The sequence below is a fragment of the Glycine soja genome, chromosome 10, assembly GCF_004193775.1.
Source record: "Glycine soja cultivar W05 chromosome 10, ASM419377v2, whole genome shotgun sequence".
In the NCBI taxonomy this organism is placed as follows: Eukaryota; Viridiplantae; Streptophyta; class Magnoliopsida; order Fabales; family Fabaceae; genus Glycine; species Glycine soja.
In genome coordinates, this window is record NC_041011.1 from 31,364,115 (window position 1) to 31,386,942 (window position 22,828).

The following is a 22,828-nucleotide window of genomic DNA, read 5'->3' on the forward strand; positions in this document are numbered from 1 at the left end:
AAAAAGTTGTCAAATATTTTCTTCTTCACTTGCTTCTTCTTCCTCAAATTAGGGTTTCTAAAAAACTAGAACCCAAATGGAGCCAACAGTGCTTCAAAACAGATGAAACTTGTGATGATAAAGGTGCAAATGACAATCTTAAGACTACTAAAGGGAAAGCTGATGGTCTACCAACTGTGAAATAGTGTTGCAAAACAAACGTGATTGCACATAATTTTAGTGACAAAGTGGAACAAAAGTCTATTAATAAGTTAATTGAAGAAGAATTCAAAGAAATGGGAGACAAGAATAAGGTGGTGACTTGATAAGACTAATGTCCTGCATATGATTTTATTCTGTTACTGCAAAAAGCTTGGCTCACAGATCTTATATTATAGTAAATTAACCATATTTAACAATGATTCTTTTACCTAATGCTCCATTTGTTGAAATCAAATCATCTGTCAAGTTGCCAGCTGGCTGCGATTACGAAAATTGTGGGCAATTGTAGCAGATGGTTGTGATAAGGATTTTGGTCTCCAAAATCACAATCAAGGTTTTAAATAACGGTCCACGACCATGATTTTGTTCATAATGTCAAGGGTTTTTGGGGTGTTTGCAATCGTAACATGACCTCAATTGTAGTTGTATTTGATGTGGCAAAACTGCAAACCTGAATGCAATTTAAAACCTTGACCACAATGTTGCAGCTGCAATTGGGGTTTTGAAACTCTGGTACTATTGAGGTTTAAATTGCAGTAGTGATTTTGTGTTATAGTTATTGTCATTGGCTACCATGGCCAATGTAGTCCTCATCTGCAGCAGTTTAAAACCTTGGATGCATAATTGAATGAGTGTTTACTTTGATTCATTGAAATTTAATTTTTTTCATGTGAGAAGGAGACTTGCTTTCTCTAAAGCTAATTAAAGGGGTCAATTCAATCTTATAGTGTATTATTTCTCAATTGCAGAATGAAGCAGAGTTCACTGGCTACAAAGCATAAAAGATTACTTTGGACAGGAGAAGAAGAAAAAGTTCTCAAGGTATAAATTTTGTAAAATATCATATTTTCCTAGAACATACTGAATTATTTATATCAAGCTCTAACAATGTCAAATGGGTTAAAACTTAAAACAAAAGTTTTAATTTCAAATATATAATCATAGTTGAAAAACATATAATTTACCTATGTTTAAGTATATGGGTCTGAATTTGTGAGAAGTAGACATCTCTGCATTCCATGATTAAACCAAGAACATTATATCGTAGGCAGTGGGGTTGAGACTGAAAGGAGAACCCTAATTTGCATATTTACCCAACAATCTTGAAGAATGGTTTTACTTTGGTTGTTCATCAATGTAATAAAAAGAGAGGTGATCTAAGCCATCTAAAGAATTTGAATTTTCTTGTGTAAAATAATGGCACAAAATAGGTGAATTGAAAGTCCATTTTATGTATCAGAAGGTATAGGAGAAATGAACAAAAAGATAGGGGATATTAATGTCTTGTTGCTTGCTGTGCGTGTACTGTGAACATTGCCTGCGAAGTTAAGGTATGTGATTTGATAGGTGTAGCTAAAATTCAATCAGGTCTATGGTGGGAGTGGGATCAGGGATGGAAGTTTTAATTATATTTGCACAAGAAAACAGACCAGAGTAGCATAGAAAAGTTAAAGACATTAATGAAGAAGAAAGAAGCTGGTACGTAAATTGATTTTAGCTTGTGAGACAAAAATCTTCTTCACTTGCCGCATGGGCTTGCTTACATGGACAAAGACTTGCTACATAGACATATGACTAACAGTGGAAATTGGATTTTAATGGTAGGGACTTATTTGCATAGTGGATGTAAAGATAGGGACTATTTTTTATATTTTAAAAAGATCGAGACTAATTTGCAAAAGGGACCAAAAGTCAGGGACCAAAATGCCTATTTACTCACTCTCTCTCTCTCTCTCTCTCTCTCTCTCTCTCTATATATATATATATATATATATATATATATATATACTGTTCAAACATATACTGTTTAAATTAAAATTATTGTACAAGGCTCAAATCCATGAAATTAGTTAACATATGTCCTTACGGACCTATTCCTATAGAACCAAATGACAACAATGATATTGGAAGATGAATTTATCATGTCTCACCTTTTACGTTCCTTTTCTCCCATTTCATTTAGATCTAACTCATCTTCATCCTCTTCTTCAATGATGTCACCCAAAAACAACAATTTTCTCAATGAGCATGAAAACCAGACCCATGAGGTCGCCCCAAAACACAATCTCTTCGATGAGGAAGTCCGATTCAAAGATATAAATCAAAATATGGATGACTGGAACATCCCAGAAATCCCTCACGATACACTGTATGTTCCTGAAACAATTAAAGACAAACATAACTTTAATTATATAATAAAAACAGTAGAAAATAATATTCCTCTAGGACAAGACATAGGGGAAAAGTTTCATTTGCTTTCAAAAAACTCAATTTATGAACATAGCCGTAAATACAAGTATTTACACATCGGTTGTGTCCAAGTAGCCATCAAGACCTTAATAGATATGGGCATAGATGTAGCAGTTTTAATGTGCCTAAGAGATATTAGGCATAACAAATTTAAAGATTCCTTAATTGGAACGGTAGAAACAAGCTTAGGACAAGGTCCAGTATATTTCAACTATTATCCAAACAAAACGGTGAGTCTAATGGATAGAAACATTCTTGACTATCTATTTTTAAACATCCACTTTCATGGCCTTGACATGAAAGAAGGATCAATTCTAGCAGCTTTAATTTATAGGATCCAGTATAAGGTCATGAACACTTATGTGTCTAGAGTCCTGTTAAAACCTCAAAGAGGAGAGACAACTTTGTTTATCACTGATGTGACAAAGGCTAATGTTTCTCTCCCAACTGAGAAAAGTTCAGTATCAGAAAAAGATATAAATCCAATTAATTCCAAACATTGGAAAACACCCTCTAAATTATATTATCAACGTCCAACTGCCCCTGACCTTCTACTAGAAGAAAGAGGTGAAAACAATTTTAAGAGTTTTAGTGCAAATAACATCTATGAATGGAACATAGATGCACAAACGGAGTATAACATCATGAACACACTCCAACATATGACCATGATAGCCACAACCTACCAAACCTCCCATGAATGTTCGAAAGAAACCATTATAGATATCTTAGTGGTAGGATTTTCCGGACAGTTGAAAGGTTGGTGGGATAATTATCTCAATAACAAAGAGAAATAAAAAATTTACGGTGCAGTTAAGACTGATCTCAATGGAAAAGTCATTACTAATGACGATGATAAGGAGATTCCTGACGCTGTTAATACATTAATTTTTACAATAGCTCAACATTTTATTGGAGACCCATCTCTGTGGAAAGATAGATCTATAGAATTGTTATTAAACCTTAAGTGTAGAACCTTAGCAGATTTTGGGTGGTACATAGATACTTTCCTAACTAGAGTCTACACCAGAGAAAATAGTCAACAACCTTTCTGGAAAGAAAAATTTCAAGCCGGGTCTTCCAAGATCAATAGGAGATAAGGTTAGAGATAAAATCCGTAGCCAGTTTGCTAATGGAGACATTCCATATGAAAGCCTAAGTTACGGTCAATTAATTTCTTATGTCCAAAAAGTAGCCTTAAAAATTTGTCAAGATGACAAAATCCAAAGACAATTAGCCAAAGAAAAGGCTCAAACAAAGAAGGATTTAGGTTCCTTCTGTGAACTATTTGGATTACCAGCTTGTCAAAAACAAAAGAAAAAACAAACCTCTAGGAAAGAAGTCCATGAGAGTAAACCTACCCACAAAAAGAGATTTCCAAAAAGGAGATACTCGCACAAACCTTCAACCAGTAAAGAGATAGAAAATCCCAGACAAAAATCAAAGTAAAAAATAACATGTTGTAATTGTGGAAAACAAGGCCACATTAGTAAATATTGTAGGTTAAAGAAAAAATTAAGAAATCTTAGCCTAGAATCAGCCATTGAAGAGCATATCAATAATTTGCTCATAGAAACTTCGAAGGAAGAAACAGAAACTTCGTCCTCCAAACTTTCCGATGAAAACCTCAACATGATCCAACAAGATGACCAACCATCGTCCATGGATGATGATGAAAGACAAATCAATACTCTAACAAGAGAACAAGATCTCTTGTTTGAGGCGATCAATTCCATACCTGATCCCTAGGAAAAGAAGGTTTTCCTGGAAAAACTAAAGAAAACAATAGAGGTAAAGCCTAGACAAAAATATTTTATTACAAACAATAAGTTTGATGTTAGTAACATATTCAAAAGGTTAGAAAATACTTCAGCCAAACCAACAACAATCCAAGATCTCCAAACAGAAATTAACAATCTCAAAAGAGAAGTAAAAGAACTTCGCCAACAACAAGAAATTCATCAAATCATCCTTTCTCAACTTGAGGAAGAAAGTGATTTTGAAAGTATCAAAGATAGTGAGGAAAACCAAGCTGAAAATTAGGAAGATGATATGTTTATGGGATTAATCAACAAGATTAAAATCGAAATTTTTTTACATAAACATTAAAATTATTATTAATGATTTTGTGTTAGATACAATGGCCCTATTTGACATAGGGGCCGATTCAAACTGTATTTTGGAAGGTTTAATTCCAACAAAATTCTTTGAGAAAACCTTAGAAAAATTAAGCACAACAAATGGTTCAAAATTAAAAATTAATTTTGAACTATCAAATGTAATTATCGAAAATCAAGGTCTTAGGATTAACACAAATTTTCTTCTGGTAAAAAACCTTAAGAATGAAGTCATCCTAGGTACTCCCTTCATTAGAGTCCTCTTTGCCCTTCAAATATCAAAAGAGGGAATAACAACAACTTATTTAGGCCGAAAAATTATATTCAATTTTTCCACTAAACCAATCTCTAGAAATATAAATCTTATAGAAAATAAGATTAACCAAATCAACTTCTTAAAAGAAGAGGTATCTTTTAGTAACATTCAAATACAATTAGAGAAACCCCAAATAAAGGAAAAAAATCCAATCTTTATTAAAACATATTGAATCAACTGTCTGTTCTGATTTACCACATGCATTTTGGGATAGAAAGAAACATATTGTCGATCTCCCCTACGAGAAAGACTTTAGGGAAAAACAAATTCCCACCAAGGCCAGACCAATCCAAATGAATGAAGAACTACTTCAGTATTGTTAGAAAGAAATTAAGGATTTTCTTGATAAAGGCTTAATCCGGAAAAGCAAAATCCCATGGTCTTGTGCGGCTTTTTATGTCAATAAGCAGGCCAAACTTGAGCGAGGTACACCTCGTCTAGTTATAAATTATAAATCTTTGAATCAAGCATTGCAATGGATTAGGTATCCTATTCCAAACAAAATGGATTTACTTAACAGATTAAATTCTGCAAAAATATTTTCAAAATTTGATATGAAATTTGGATTCTGGCAAATCCAAATCCAAGAATCAGATAGGTACAAAACAACATTTACTGTACCTTTCAGGCAATATGAATGGAATGTAATGCCATTCGGTCTGAAGAATGCCCCTTCAGAATTCCAAAAAATTATGAATGATATTTTCAATCCTTATTCAAAGTTTGTCATTGTCTACATAGATGATGTCTTGATCTTCTCACAGAATATCGATCAACACTTCAAACACATTCAAATTTTTATCAATATTATAAAACAAAATGGACTGGCAGTTTCCAAGTCAAAAATCAATCTTTTCCAAACTCGGATAAGGTTCCTTGGTCATAACATATATCAGGGTACGATTATTCCAATAGAAAGATCAATAGAATTTGCCAATAAATTCCCAGACCAAATAACAGCCAAAACCCAGTTACAAAGATTTCTAGGTTGTCTAAATTATGTAGGTGATTTTGTTCCCTACTTAAATAATATTGTCAAACCATTACATGATAGGCTAAAGAAAAATCCGCCTCCTTGGTCTGACATTCATACCCAAACCATAAAAGAATTCAAATTCAACGTCCAATCCATAAAGTGTTTGTACCTTCCCATTCCACAGGCATTAAAAATTGTCGAAATAGATGCATCAGACATAGGTTATGGTGGTATCCTCAAACAAAGAGTCCAAACCCAGGAACACGTCATTGGATACACATCAAAGCATTGGAATTCTGCACAAGAAAAATATTCAAGTGTTGAAAAAGAAGTTTTAGCAATTGTTTTGTGCATTTCCAAATTTCAATCTGATTTACTAAATCAAAATTTTTTAATCAAGGTTGATTGCAAATCAGCCAAAGACATTCTTCAAAAAGATGTTAAAAACCTTTCCTCGAAACAAATTTTTGCAAGACGACAAGCAATTTTAAGTGTTTTTGATTTTGAAATAGAATATATCAAGGGTACCTTAAACTCTCTGCCTGACTACCTTACACGTGAATTCTTACAGAGAAACATTGATGCTACCTAAGGCGACGAGTTCCTCCGGTAGAGGAGGAAGGTCCGACAAAAGAGTAGCACTGGCTCTACCAGAGCCAGCTATCAAAAAAGCATCCTCAACATCTTCTGGGTCACTGTTAGTCGATGAATACGACTAACTTTTGTGTATAAAACTTGTGTAAATTGTATCAAACTCCAATTCATGGTTATTTTGTAGTGTTGTAATTACTTTTGGGTAAAGATAGGTAATAAATACTTAGTACTTCCATTTTGTGTGTTTAATAATCATTTTCTCTCAATTTCAGGTTAATTAGGCGAGTTTGTCAAGTGCTAATTTTCACCCTCTCGCAAAGCCAATCTACTGGCTTAGCGAGCCATCCGCTGAGCGCAACACTCCTCGGCTGAGCGTGAGGAAGAATCTGGAAGAAGGATGAGTTGTGATTGTTTGTTGAGCGAAGGGCCATCCCGCTAAGCGCACCGCTTCAGTCCATTCGTTGAGCGAGAAAAGCCGCGCTAAGCTGAAATTCACTAATGCGCGCTAAGCGGTTCAGAATTGCACTAAGCGCACGAGCACAAACAAAGCCAACTATTTAAGCCTAAAATCAGATTTTGGAATAGAGTTTGGCCTTTTCTTGAAGCTTCTGCATGTCTAGAGAGTTCTAGAGAGAGAAAGGTCCAAGTTCCAGAGAGTTTGAGAGATTTTGTTGTGTGAAGATCTACAGAGACCAGAGCTTGAAGACAAAGCCGTCTTGAGAACTTGAGATGAGTTTGTGAGTGATTGTGAGGTCCTAGAGGTGGAGGAGACATCCCCACTACTTGTATTTCTACAATCTTTCATCTTTCTCTTCTCTTTGTTGTAAAGGAAGCTTCCCAGTTATGGAAAGCTAAATCCTCTGTTGGATCTTCCTTGTAGATACTTGATGTAAATATGTTTTTATCTATCTAATGACGTTTTGTGTATTCTCTGTGCTATCAGTATTTCATTTTAGTATGCTTTTACCTTGATCACGTAGATGCATGCTTTGTTAGGGTCATTCAACAGTGGAAACTGGTCAGATTCTGAGAACTTGATAGGACAGGGCTAGTTTGTCGTACTATCACACGATAACCTAGTTGTTGTATGTTTGTCTTAATGCGGTCCTGGCCGAGTTTAGTCTAACAAGAGGAATCTGCAGACGATGCTTGATCAAGATTAGGCTAAACTATCATGAGGAATCAGGGTTTAGCATTTCAGGAGACACTATAGAATGCATAAGCATTGTCAAGTAGAGAATATCCTTTTAACATCAGGCACCTATTAGGATGACCAACGTGTCGTCTATTTGTCTTTACACATCATTACTCATGTGGTTTTCCTTTTAATAGTTAGGTTACACACCTGTTCATAGTAAACATATCTCTTTTCACACTAGACACCTATTCACTGAAATAGCTTTACCAAGTAACACAAGTTCCCCGAGAGTTTGATACTCAGTTCTTACCATTTTATACTACTTGTGCGATCCGATGCACTTGCCGAAAGCGAACAAGTTTTTGGCGCCGTTGCCGGGGAACTTCTTTTTACTTGGAAAGTTAGTTCGTTTTTAGGTGCCTATTCTTTATTCGTTATTCTTTGATTATCTGTGCATATTTATTCTCAATTCATATTTGTCTTCTCTTATTGAATTGGATAACCGATGTTTCTGTTAGTATTTTATATGCATAGATCTCCCACAGGCAATTTGGTTCCTCTGGACTTAGAAATTGAAGCTACATTGAGAAGGAACAAGGCCGAGAGGAGAAGGAAATTTCACAAGACAGAATAGTTGCATTCATTCCTAAGGAAGAAACTCATTTTTCTAATTCACTATAACCTAATTCACCATCATCAAGGGAATCCACTACTCAATTGCCAGAAACTACTATCATGATAGACGAGCAGCACCAGAGGATCACCCTTGAGGATTATTCAAGCAGCTCAATACCAAAATTCTTTACTAGCATTGGATGTCCTGAAGTGCAAGCTCACAACATCAACTACCCACATTCTTTAACTCATTAAATACAGGGGAACTGAGCTAATTGAGAATATGTCAGCCATTGATCATGCCATTCTACGCGACAGAACCCATCAACCCACAAAGAAAATCTTGTTAGAACTATTATCATCACATGACGCTTTATTGGCACAGAATAAGTTGCTTTCTAAGCAACTTGAGATTTTAACAGAAACACTTGGTAAGTTGCCAACTAAACTGTCTATTGGTCAACCTACACATTCTTCTATTTTGCAGGTTACAGGTTGTACCATCTGTGGTGAGGCTCATGAAACAGGCCAATGTATTCCCATTGAAGAAAACACTCAAGAAATTCATTATATGGGAAATCAACAGTGACAAGGGTATACTCAAGGAGGATTTTCAGGCTTCCAGCAGGGTTTTTATAATCAACAAGGACAGTGGAGGTCACACCCTGGCAATTAGTTCAACAAAGACCAGGGTGGACCTTCGAACAGGCCAATCCAACAAGGGCCTAACATCTTTCAGAGGACTATTAAGCTGGAGGAGACTTTGACTCAGTTTATGCAGGTAACAATGTCAAATCATAAAAGCACCGAGTCAGCACTGAAGAACCTTGAGGTCCAGGTGGGACAATTGGCCAAGCAGATAGCTGACAAGTCATCCAACAGTTTTGTGGCAAATATAGAAAAGAATCCCAAGGAGGAATGTAAAGCTGTGATGACAAGGAGTAAGATTTTTATGGAGGCTGAGGATGAGGAGAGTGTTGTGCACAAGAAGGAAGCTGATGAAAAGAAAGGTACTGATGGCAAGAAAAATGATGTGAAAGATGAAAGCAATCATGAAAAAGAAAAAGAAATAATGGTCAAGAAAAAAGAATGTAAGGACGAAGAAAAAGAAAAAGAAAATAAAAAAATTGAAAGAGATGAAAAAAATGAGAATGAAGAGAGGAGTAGAAGTAATAAAGCTGTGAACGAAGGTATAGAGGTACCATATCCAGTGGTACCTTCCAAAAAGGAGAAGGACCATCATTTGGCTAGATTTTTAGATATTTTTAGGAAACTGGAAATAACCATGCCCTTCGGAGAAGCTTTATAGCAGATGTTACTCTACTCTAAGTTCTTGAAGGATATGTTACCAAGGAAACATAAGTATATTCACCAGGAAAACATCGTAGTGGAAGGAAATTGTAGTGCTGTGATTCAAAAGATCCTTCCACCCAAGCATAAAGACCCTGGGAGTGTAACTATTCATTGTTCAATTGGAGAAGTCACTGTGGGAAAGGCTCTTATTGACCTGGGAGCCAGTATTAATTTAATGCCACTCTCCATGTGCAGAAGGTTGGGAGAGTTGGAGATTATGCCCACTAAGATGACTTTACAACTTGCCGACCGCTCCATTACCAGACCATATGGAGTGATTGAAGATGTGCTGGTCAGAGTGAAATATTTTATCTTCCCGGCAGACTTTGTGGTAATGGATATCTGTGAAGATACTGACATTCCTATAATATTGGGAAGGCCATTCATGTTAACTGCAAGCTGCATAGCTGATATGGGTAGAAAGAAGCTGGAGATGAGTTTTGAAGATCAGAAAATTGATTTTGATTTGTTTATTGAAGACAAACCTGCTCCAGAACAAAATGTTTGCTTACAGGTAATGGAAGTGGGTCAAGAGGTTATGGAGGTAAGAGCCAAAACATGATATCACCCATTGAGGTAAAAGCGTCAAGCTAATGACGTGAAAGAAGCGCTTCCTGGGAGGCAACCCAGTTTTAATTTCTGTTATCTTTGTTTTTCATGCATTATATCATGTGGAACTTATTTATAATCTATACATTGGAGTATATCAGCTTATCCTTGAATGTTAGATATAAGGGTTTCAATTTCTTGAGAAAGGGACTGAAAAATAACTCATAAAATATTTTCTGAAAAATAGTCCTTTCGCTAAGCGCAAGCCTCATGCTAAACGCATCTTTGGTCATGAGCTAAGCCGCGAGTCTCAAGCGCTTAACGCTCAGCCCTTGCATCTTAGGCTGACTTGGTCCGCTAAGCTGGCTGTTAGTCGATGAGTACGACTAACTTTTGTGTATAAAACCTGTGTATATTGTATCCAACTTTCCCAATTTATGGTTGTTTTGTAATACTATAAGTACTTTTTGTTAAATATAGGTAATAGATAATTTATACTTTTGTTTTGTGCGTTTAATAATCAATTTATCTCAATTTCAGGTTAAATAGGCAACTTTGGCGAAGTGTTGTTTTTCACTCTTTCGCTAAGCCAAGATGCTAGCTTAGCGAGACTTCGCTAAGCGCAACCTTCAGTGGCTAAGTGCGAGGAAGAATCCAGAAGAAGATGAGCTGTCAAGTTCGCTAAGCGCACCATTCCAGGTCATCAAGCGCACCGCTTCAGCTCATCCGCTAAGCGAAACAAGCGCGCTAAGCAAAAATCCACTTATGCACGCTAAGCGATCCAGATCAACGCTAAGCGCACGAGCACGAACAAAGTCACTTATTTAAGCCTGAAATCAGATTTGCAAAGGGAGTTTGACACTTTTCTTGAGAAGCTCTGCATGCACGAAGGTTCTAGAGAGAGAAAGGTCCATGTTCCAGAGAGTTCTGAGAGATTTTGTTGTGTGAAGATCTGCAGAGACGCAAGTTCAAAGCGGAAGCCGTTCTGAGAGCTTGAGATGAGTTTGTGAGTAATTATGAGATCCTAGAGGTGAAGGAGACATCCTCACCACTTGTGTTTTTGCAGTCTTTCATCTTGTTCTTCTCTTTGTTGTAAAGGAGGTTTCTGGACTATGGAAAGCTAAATCCTCTGTTGGATCTTCCCTGTAGGTACCTGATGTAAATATATTTCTATCTATGTAATGATGTTTTGTGTGTTCTCTGTGCTATCTGCTTTTCATTCAAGTGTGCTTTTACCTTGATCACGTAGATGCATGCTTTGTTTGGGTCATTCAACAGTGGAAATTGGTAAGATTCTAAAGTCCTTCATAGTACGGGACTAAGTTGTTGTGCTATCACGAGGAATCGGGATACAAGAACTTAGTTGTGTATGCATGTCTTAATGTGGTCTTGGTTGAGTTTAGTCTTACAAGAGGAATCTGCGGATGAGGCTTGATCAAGACTAGGCTAGGCTATCATGAGGAATCGGGGTCTAGCAGTCCAGGAGACAACATAGGAACACATGAGCCTTTTTAAATAGAGAACATCCTTTTTAGCATCAGGAACCTATGAGGAAGACCAACACATTCTCTACTTGTTTTTACACAGTATTTCTCTTGCGTGATTTTCTTTCTTTTTGCCTAGATAGTTTAAATACCTGTTCTTAACCACAACCATATTTTCATACCAGACGCCTATTTATCAAAATAGCTTGCCAGATAACACAAGTTCCCCGAGAGTTCGATACTCGGTTCTTACCGTTTTATACTACTTGTGCAATCTGGTACACTTGCCGATTGCGAACAAGTTTTTGGCGTCGTTGCCGGGGAACTTCTTTTTATTTGGGAATTTAGCTCATTTTTAGGTGTCTACTCTTTATTTGTTATTTTTTTATTGTTTTTGTGAATTTTTGTTTTTGTTTATGTTTGTTTTTCTCTTGACTTGATGATTGCTGCTCTTGTTAGTGCTTTGTATACATAGCAAATCTTCTGCAGATGATTTAGTTCCATGAGATTTGGAGCTTTTTAATGGGTGAAATGAATATCTTGACGGCACAGGATCAAGAGTGGGAACAGGAGTTAAGTCCTTACAATCATTATGAAGAAGAAAGAACTCCTAATCTTGAAAGTGTGTTTGAGGAATTCATGGTATACCATGCCAGCTCAAAAGCTAATCAAAACTCAATGGAAAATCATGAAATTCATTTTGGTAAGAGCTACTCAATAGAAAACTTTCACGGGGGACCAAAGTTATAACCTTACCATCAAAATGAAGCAGAAAGAGGATCCAATCTGGATAAATTGTTGATGCAATTCATGGAAACAACTAAATCAACTCAGCGAGCACTTCAAAGTGTAGAAATCCAGGTTGGTGAGCTGGCAGAAGCAGTGACTCAATTTATGGTCAGACAAGAAAAATCCTTTGTAGAGGTTGAAGCTCAAAAGAAAAGCCCAGTAAAAAAGCATGAGTCAAGAGAAAAAGATGAGGAGAAAGATGAGGAACAAGCACAACAACAATGGGAGAAGTACTCAACAGTAGAAAACCAACAAGAAAATATTCTCCAAAGCAATAACCTTCCTCATCAACTGATTGACAAGAAAGGAAGGCAAGGAGAGCATGAGGAAACCTTAAGTGCCATTCTTTCTTAAAGAACTAACACCTTTCTTGAAATGATTTGGAATGTCCTTCCAGATTATATGAAGTTCATGAAATTTCTGGCTAAAAGGAGAAACTTCAAGGAAGATGTGTTCTTTGTGACTTTCATGCCACCTTGATGGTAGTAAGCTATGCGTCAAGCTAATGATGTTAAAGAAGCGCTTCCTGGGAGGCAACCCAATTTTTAATTTCTGTTATCTTTGTTTTTCATGCATTTAATCATTTGGAACTTGCTATATAATCTGTACATAGGAGTATATCAGCCTTTGAATGTTTAACATAAGGGTTTCAATTTCTTGAAAAAAGGACTGAAAAATAACTTAGAAAACATTTTCTGAAAAAACAGTCCTTTCGCTTAGCGCCAGCCTCACGCTAAGCGCATCTCTGCTCATGTGCTAAGCCACGAGTTCAAGCGCTTAGTGCACCACCCTGGCACTTGAGGTTGATTATTTCCGCTAAGCTAGCGAAGGTTTGGCTAAGCCAAAATCAATTCGATTTGAATTTCGCTAAGCGATAGACTGATCGCTGAGCGATGGATTCACCTTGGCTAAGCGAGACCCAATGTCGCCAAGCGCAATTCATTGTGGTCAGAATTGAGGGCCATGGGGCTAAGCGCGTAATCTGTTGGCTAAGCGGATATTCTTGCAGTTTAAACTGGATTCACTATAGCTTAGCGCCACTCACGGTCGCTGAGCTCAATCGCTTACGGCAGTATTTGCGCTAAGCAATGTTATTGATCGCTCAGCGCCAGTTTCTCTGTACCTAAATTGCATAATTTTAGCTAGGCGGACTAAATCCTATCTTAGAGGGAATTGTAGGTTTTCTAATCTGCATATCTCGCTAAGCGACAACATTCTCATGCTAAGCCAAATTCTGTGCAAAAAAAAAAAAACTAATTTTGAATTTGAAACGTCGGCTAAGCGCACAAGTCCGCTAAGCAAGCCTTGTTGAGAAACCAAACGTCTCTCTTGTTCACTTAGCGTAGAGGTCCGCTAAGCAAGAGTATCAAAAAACTATTTAAGTGAGTGTAACAACAGTTACACTCATATTTGCCAGTTTCCGGAAACTTTGTCTCTGCATTCTCTCTCTCCAAAAATTTGCACATTTTGCATCTGTGCTTTCTTTGTGCATTTTCAACTTTGAAGCATCAACCATACACCATCCAAGTAAGTTCCTTGATTCTTTTTCTCTTTTTCTTGTCTTAACTTTAGGGTAGAAGACTTCAACTGTAGCTTTAAATTTTTAGGGTTTTTTTGTTTTAGGAATGGTTTAAAGTTGAAACCTTTAGGTTCATTTTGTGCCTAAAAACTGTACTCAGGGTTGTCCATGTTCAATCTACTTGGTAGAGGCCCAAAATATGGAGGAAAAAGTGACACTATTTCTGCGTTTTTTCTTGAAAATGCAATGAATTCGCTTAGTGTGCATACCGCGCTAAGCGAGTTCATCAATATTCGTTGAATATAGGCATTTTCCCGAAGAACTCGCTGAGCGCTCTTACCGCGCTAAGCGAGTTCTTCCCTGAACATAAGTGTTTATATGAGCACTCGCTAAGCGCGCATTGTGCGCTAAGTGAGTTTATTTCTTGAGGATGAACATTCATCCGCTTGGTACAGTACCTGGGCTAAGCAAGGTTGATTCGCTAAGCCCAGGTAACTTAGTAAATTTTTTTTGACTGATTGGCCGCGCGCTAAGCCAGAATCTCCCGCGCCAAGCGAAAATGCTTGCGGCATTTGCTGAGCTGAGCATTCCTATTTTCTAAGCCTCCCTAACTTAGTGAAATTTTTGCTCAGTTTAGTGCCGCTAAGCGCAGCCTACCCTTGGCTAAGCGCAAATCCATGCGGCTGACCTTAGGCTTAGCAGGCTCGTCGCCAGCTAAGCCAATTTTGCAAACACTAGACCGTAGCAATTTCCGCTAAGCGGCATTCCTGTGTCGCTAAGCCCAATGTTGTTTTTTGTGAAACCTGCTAAGCGACCTATGTTTCGCCAAGCGGGGGATGTGCCTTTTACATAATGCCGCTAAGCGATAATTGTCTCGCTAAGCGGCCATTGTCTTTTTTTTCTAGTGTTATTTTTCAGTTTTTCTCTTTTAATTTATAATAAATTGAGTCCTGATCAAATGTTTGATTCCTTTGTCTACAGATGTCTTCAAGGAAAAAAAAGAGCATCGGTTCAAGGCCCACTGCTCAATATGATACACAAAGATTCCATTCCTTTGAGGCCTGGACCAGATATACTGACAATGTGTTGGGAAGACACATATTAGTTGAGAGGAAAGTGGAAATCTATCACATAGAGCTGGATGAATTCAAGGGCGAACTGGAGAGGCATAACTTTCACAAACGCCTCACCAACTTAGCTGATAGTAGCCTTGACCTCGCGTTGGTGAAAGAGTTCTACCCCAATCTCTACAGTCCCGAGGGGCCTTCACCTAAACAAGTTAGAATCCAGGGCCACTTAATAAGGATTGATGCAGATAGATTTAATGCCTTTCTAGAAACACCTGTGGTGCTTGCTGAGGGTGAATCTTTGCCTGCCTACTCAAGATACTGCAGGATGCCTACTGACATTAGAGAAATTGAGGCTGCACTGTGCATACCCGGTCGAGGGTTTATTCTAAATGCTGAAGGTCACCCGGGGAAGATCCGTAGAAAAGATCTAACCACCCTTGCTCAGGTCTGGAGTGTTCTATCCTACTCCAACCTGGCTCTGACCTCCCACACATTGGATCTGACTGTGGATCGATCTAGGTTAATCTTTGGCCTAGTTACTCAGCTGGACATGAATGTCGGAGCCCTCATTTCTGGGTAGATTACTTCTATGGCTCAGTCTAACTCCTCAAGACTCGGGTTTCCTGCTCTTATCACAACTTTATGTAGGACCAGAGGAGTTGCCTCCGACAGTCTTGTCTTTGAACGTCTGAGCCCGGTCATTAATTTGGCCTACATAAGGAAGAATTGTTGGAACCCTGATGATCCAACAATTATTATTAGGGGGCCAGAAGACCAAGGGAAAGGCCAGCTGAGGCTTCTTCTACATCAACAGCTCCTCCTCCAACTCGTATTGCAGTAGCTCCTTCTACCCTACCTCCTGCAGATTTTCAATGTTTCGAAGCCATGCTTCGAAGCATACATCAGGGGCAGATTATTTTGCTGCAAAGTCTCCAGCTGGTAGCACCTCCAGACTCCATCCCTAGAGTAGAGAAATTTAATGAATGGGTAGCCTGGCCTGGGACTCAGCCTCCTCCTCACAGGGACGATGAGGATCCCACCGCTCAGGTACCACATCAGCCAGCGGGTGAGTCATCAGAGTCTTCGACTCTTGAGCCCTTGATCAGGAAGAGGAGGGTAGTTGTAACTCAGGAAGCCGCAACCACTCCTGAAAAGTCTCTTGAGGCCACTCCAAAGCCTCGGGCACCAATGGTAGATACCACTTCTCCATAATAGGCAGTAGATCCTTCAATGCTTGAAGATCAAACCACACCAGTCCAGTCTCCGAACGCCTCTCTTGTATCTACTCCCGTATTGCATTTGAATGACGAGGAGGAGGTTTAGACACAGGACACCTAGGACCAATCACATGACTTTTAAATTCCTGTTGATTATTTTTTGTGCTTTTTGAATTATTAGTATAACTTTGATGTTAGTACATTAGTTACTTTTTGTTAGTTTTGTGCATGAGTAGTATAGTTGCTCATCTTGAAGCATTGTGAACTGTTTAAGTTAACTTTTGATGGTATGGCAGTGAAGTAGTTTATTTATTTTGTGAAAATGGTCGTATGCCTTGTTTTAAATTGAATGCATGCTTATGATGAAATGTGTGTTTACTTTCATGAATTTGAGCAAATATGCATGTTGAACAAAGAAATAACAAGAGTGCGAACTTATAATAGAATAGTTAGTCACTAGACAGACTGATTGTGAAAGAAAAGCTTGAACCAAAAACCGTTGAGAGTGTGACCTTACTCTGTGAGTGAACGACTAATTGTGAATAATGATCTTTGCATAAATCTCTGAATTCTAGAATGATTTGTATAACTCAGAACATGATGAAGGCCATGAATTGTATAGACACAAGCTCTTTTGACCAAATAGCTTACCTTGAATGATACTTATATCTTTTTCTCCCTTGTATAAAGCTTATTGATTTGTCATGAATTGGCCCCTGAACTTTAAATGATTATCTCCTAATACCTTGTTTAGATTCTAGGAGAGCATATGGTTCAAGGCAAATTTACTCTAAATTTGGGGGAGGAAAGTCAATTAGAATGAAAAGAAAAAGGTTAAGCATCAACACACACAACAAATAAGTTGTATGTTAAAAAAAAAGAAAAAGAAAATAAGTTGTGTTGTTACATAAAGGTCGAAAGCAATGTAAGAAAAAGGAATAGTGAGAAGGCTATTTGTACAAAACAAGAAAAGATCATTGGGATTAGTCTAGGACTTGTGCTCTTTTAGAATCTAAACTTTTGAATCCAAGAAAAACCAGTAAATTTTTTGTAGCCACAACCTCACTACAAGCCTGAGAAAGTCCTTCTGATTCTGTTTATATATTTCTGACTTGATGACATGAGATGAAATGCAAAGATTGGACCTCCTGTTAGTTGTTATCAAATAATGGCTTAAACACTTGTGCTTGAGGGAGACAGTAGCCGTGAGATTGTGGTTTGAGCTACTTTCCTTGAATCTGTCTTATGATTAACCTCATCTAATTGTATTGTTCACATTTTGTTCTCCCTTTTGCCTAGCTGCATATTCTATGAAAACAAGGGATAGGTACACATTGCTTCATCTTTCTCATCATGCAATCAATGAATTTTGATGCATACACCCCTGTACATAATCACTGCATGTTTTACCACTTGAGGACAAGTGAGTTGTTCTCTTTTGCTTGAAGACAAGCAAAACTGTAAATTTGGGGAAGTTGTTAGTCGATGAATACGACTAACTTTTGTGTATAAAACCTGTGTATATTGTATCCAACTTTCCCAATTTATGGTTGTTTTGTAATACTATAAGTACTTTTTGTTAAATATAGGTAATAGATAATTTATACTTTTGTTTTGTGCGTTTAATAATCAATTTCTCTCAATTTCAGGTTAAATAGGCAACTTTGGCGAAGTGTTGTTTTTCACTCTTTCGCTAAGCGCAACCTTCAGTGGCTAAGCGCGAGGAAGAATCCAGAAGAAGATGAGCTGTCAAGTTCGCTAAGCGCACCATTCCAGGTCATCAAGCGCACCGCTTCAGCTCATACGCTAAGCGAAACAAGCGCACTAAGCAAAAATCCACTTATGCGCGCTAAGCGATCCAGATCTACGCTAAGCGCACGAGCACGAACAAAGTCACTTATTTAAGCCTGAAATCAGATTTGCAAAGGGAGTTTGACACTTTTCTTGAGAAGCTCTGCATGCACGAAGGTTCTAGAGAGAGAAAGGTCCAAGTTCCAGAGAGTTCTGAGAGATTTTACTGTGTGAAGATCTGCAGAGATGCAAGTTCGAAGCGGAAGCTGTTCTGAGAGCTTGAGATGAGTTTGTGATTGATTGTGAGATCCTAGAGGTGAAGGAGACATCCTCACCACTTGTGTTTTTGCAGTCTTTCATCTTGTTCTTCTCTTTGTTGTAAAAGAGGTTTCTGGACTATGGAAAGCTAAATCCTCTATTGGATCTTCCCTGTAGGTATCTAATGTAAATATATTTCTATCTATGTAATGATGTTTTGTTTGTTCTCTGTGTTATCTTCTTTGTAGAAGCAAAGCTTCATGGTGAATCAAAAGTGATTCAAAGATGTTTTGATGATAACAATGATGATGACAAAGGTGATGACAAAAAGCTCAAAGGTCAATCAAAGGATGAGTTCAAGATGTACAAGAAGGAATCAAGAACAGTTCAAGACTCAAGAGGAAAGGTTGAAGGACACTTCAAGATTCAAGAGGAAAGTTGAATTCAAGAATCAATATTCAAGGATCAAGCTTCAAGAATCAAGATCAAGATTCAAGATTCAAGGTTCAAGAACTCAAGAGAAGACTTAATCAAGATAAGTATGAAAAGGATTTTTCAAAACTGAGTAGCACATGGATTTTTCACAAAACATGCTTACCAAAGAGTTTTTACTCTCTGGTAATCGATTACTAGATTGTTGTAATCGATTACCAGTAGCAAAATGTTTTTTGAAAAAGTTTTCAAATTGAATTTGCAACGTTCCAATTAATTTCAAAAAGCTGTAATCAATTACAATGTTTTGGTAATTGATTACCAGTGCATTTGAACGTTGAAATTCAAATTTAAATGTGAAGAGTCACATCCTTTCACATAAAAGCCTTGTGTAATCGATTACACTAATTTGGTAATCAATTACCAGTGATTCTTTCTGAATAAAATCAAAAGATGTAACTCTTCAAATAGTTTTTGACTTTTTCAAATTGGTTTTTAAGTTTTTCTAAAAGTCATAACTCTTCTAATGGTTGTCTTGACCAGACATGAAGAGTCAATAAAAGCAAGGCTTTGTTTTGCATTTCAATAATCTTGAACACTTATTCATACAATCCTTTACAAGCCTTGGAATCTCTTTGAACTTATTCTTCTTCTTTGTACCAAAAGCTTTCCAAAGTTTTCTGGTTTTCTAAACCTTGAAAACTTGTGCTATTCATCTTTTCATTCTCTTCTCCCTCTGCCAAAAAGAATTCGCCAAGGACTAACAGCCTGAATTCTTTTTGTGTCTCTCTTCTCCCTTTTCCAAAAGAACGAAGGACTAACCGCCTGAATTCTTTTGTGTCTCCCTTCTCCCTTGTCAAAGAATTCAAAACGACACAGTCAGAGAATTCTTTTGATTCTTCCCATTCCCTTATACAAAAGTGTTCAAAGGACTAACCACCTGAGAATTCTTTTGTATCCCCATTCACAAAGTATCAAAGGTTTAACTGCCTGAGATCTTTGTCTTAACACATTGGAGGGTACATCCTTTGTGGTACAAGTAGAGGGTACATCTACTTGGGTTTGACTGAGAACAAGAGAGGGTACATCTCTTGTGGATCAGTTCTAGTGGAAGGTACATCCCTTGGTTCTAGTAGAAGGTACATCTACTTGGATCAGTTTTAGGGAGGGTACATCCCTTGTGAATCTTTGCTTATAAAAGGATTTTTACAAAGTTGAAAGAAATCTCAAGGACCGTAGGTCGCTTGGGGACTGGATGTAGGCACGGGTTGTTGGCGAACCAGTATAAAAACTCTTGTGTGTTTGTCTCCTTCTTCCCCACTCTTTTAATTTCCGCTGTGCATTTAATTTCCGCTTTTACTTTCTGTTAAGTTTCTCTTCTACTCCTTATTCTCTTAACAACTTAGTAAAAGCCTTAGAAGAGTAATTTTTTAATTAGTAAAGGTTTAGGAATAATTAATTCAACCCCCCCTTCTTAATTACTCTGAGGCCACTCGATCCAACATGCTTTTCATTCCATTGTGCTTTTACCTTGATCACTTAGATGCATGCTTTGTTAGGGTCATTCAACAGTGGAAATTGGTCTGATTCTAAAGTCCTTGATAGTACGAGACTAAGTTGTTGTGCTATCACAAGGATTCGGGATACAAGAACTTAGTTCTGTATGTGTGTCTTAATGCGGTCTTGGTTGGGTTTAGTCTTACAAGAGGAATCTGCGGACAAGGCTTGATCAAGACTAGGCTAGGATATCATGAGGAATCGGGGTCTAGCAGTCCAGGAGACAACATAGGAACGCAAGAGCATTTTTAAATAGAGAACATCCTTTTTATCATCAGGAACCTATGAGGAAGACCAACATATTCTCTACTTGTTTTTACACAGTATTTCTCTTGCGTGATTTTCTTTCTTTTTGCCTAGATAGTTTAAATACCCGTTCATAACCACAACCATATTTTCATACCAAATGCCTATTTATCAAAATAGCTTGCTCGATAACACAAGTTCCCCGAGAGTTCGATTCTCAGTTCTTACCATTTTATACTACTTATCTGATCTGGTACACTTTCCGGTTGCGAACATTGGCCAAGGCTGAGCTAAGCCAATTTCAATTCAATCTAAATTCGGCTAAGCAACGGCCTGATTGATAAGCATGTTGTTTTCTTTGGCTAAGTGCGACTTGTTGTCGCCAAGCTCATTTCCTTGTGGCTAGAACTAGGGTTCATGGAGCTAAGTGCCAGTCATGGCGGCTAAGCTGAATTCCTTGCGGCCTAAATTGGGTTTCATCGATCTAAGTGCCACTCATGAAAGCTAAGTGCAAATGCTTGCGGAAATGTAAGCGCCAAGCGATTCCTTTTCCTTTATTCGAGATGCATAATTTTAGCTAAGTCGGCCCAGAGCCCGGCTTAGCGAGAGTTGCAGGTTTTTTTTATCTGCAGAACTCGCTAAGTGGTCTTATCCACGCACTAAGCCAAGCCTTTTGTGCTAAAAAAGAAATTCAATTTTGAATTTCAAACGTCGGCTAAGCGCGCAGATCCACTAAGCGAGCCTCATTGAGAAACCAAACGTCTTTTTGGCTCGCTAAGCGCAGAGGTCCGCTAAGCGAGAATGTCGAAAACCACTTAAGTGAGTGTAACGAAAGTTACACTCACAATTGCCAGATTTTGCAAACTCTTTCTCTGCATTCTCTCTCTCCAAAAATTTGTACACCTTGCATTTGTGCTTTCTTTTTGCATTGCCTATTTCCAATCACAAAGCATTAGCGATACAAGTAAGTTCCTTACTTCCTTTTCTCTTTTACTTTGTTAAACTTTAGGGTAGAAAACCTTAGATGTAGCTTTAGATTTTTAGGGTTTTAATGCTTTTTTAGAAGTAGTTAAAGATTAGGACTTTATATATGTTTGTATTGTATAAATTATTTGGGATGGTTTGCATGTTTGATATGCCTTTTAGAGGCTTGAAAAGTGAAGAAAACGAACTGCATTTTCTGCATTTTTCTGGAAAATGCAATGAACTCGCTAAGCGAGAATGCTGCGCTAAGCGAAGTTCATCAGCAATTCATTGAATACATGTGTTTTCGGTAGAACTCGCTAAGTGTGCCTATCGCGCTAAGCGAGTTCATCTTTTGAGGATGAACACTCATCCTCTTGCTGAGATGCCTGTGGCTAAGTGAGGCTGAATCGCTAAGCCCAAGTGGCTTAGTCAAATTTTTGTTGGAAGCCACGCGCTAAGCCAAGCTTACCTGAGCTAAGCGTATTTCGTTGCGCCAAATCCCATACTTAGTATATTTTCTGAAGTGTATAGTGCCGCTAAGCGCGAGCCTTGAGAAGCTTAGTGCAAGTCCTTGCGGCAATGGTTAGGCTTAGCGGGCACTTGCCAGCTAAGCCGATTATGCAGAAGCTAAATTTCTGCAACTTCCGCTAAGCGGCTCCACGTGTTGCTAAGCGGTAGTGTGTTTTTTGTGAAGGCCAGCTAAGCGAATTGTGTCTCGCTAAGCCGCCAGTGCCTTTTTCAGTTTTTGAATTTGAATAACTTGTGTCCTGTTTAACTGTTTGGTTCCTTTATTTGCAGATGGCTTCTAGGAAACACAAGAGTATTGGTTCAAGACCCACAACACAATATGATACAAGGAGATTTTCCTCCTTAGATGCTTGGAACCGGTACACAGATAATGTCTTGGGGAGAAACATCTTGCCTGAGAGGAAGGTGGAGCTCTACCACACTGAGCTAGATGATTTTATGACTGAATTGGAGAGGCATAATTTCCATAAACGCCTCACCAATTTGGTTGATGGGAGCATAGACTTAGCTTTGGTGAAAGAGTTTTATGCAAACTTATACAGCTCTGAAGGCCCTTCACCAAAGCAAGCCAGAGTCAGAGGCCATTTAGTGAAGATTGATGCTGACAGTCTCAACATATTCCTGGAGACACCTGTGGTATTGGCAGAGGGTGAGACTTTACCCACATACTCCAGATACTACAGGATGCTCACAGATTACAGAGAGATTGAGGCTGCCTTGTGCATACCAGGCCGAGGGTTCATCTTGAACACTGAGGGCCATCCTGGGAAGATTCTCAAGAAGGATTTCACTACTCTAGCTTAGGTGTGGAGTGTTCTCTTATACTCCAACCTGGCCCCCACATCACATACCTCTGATATAA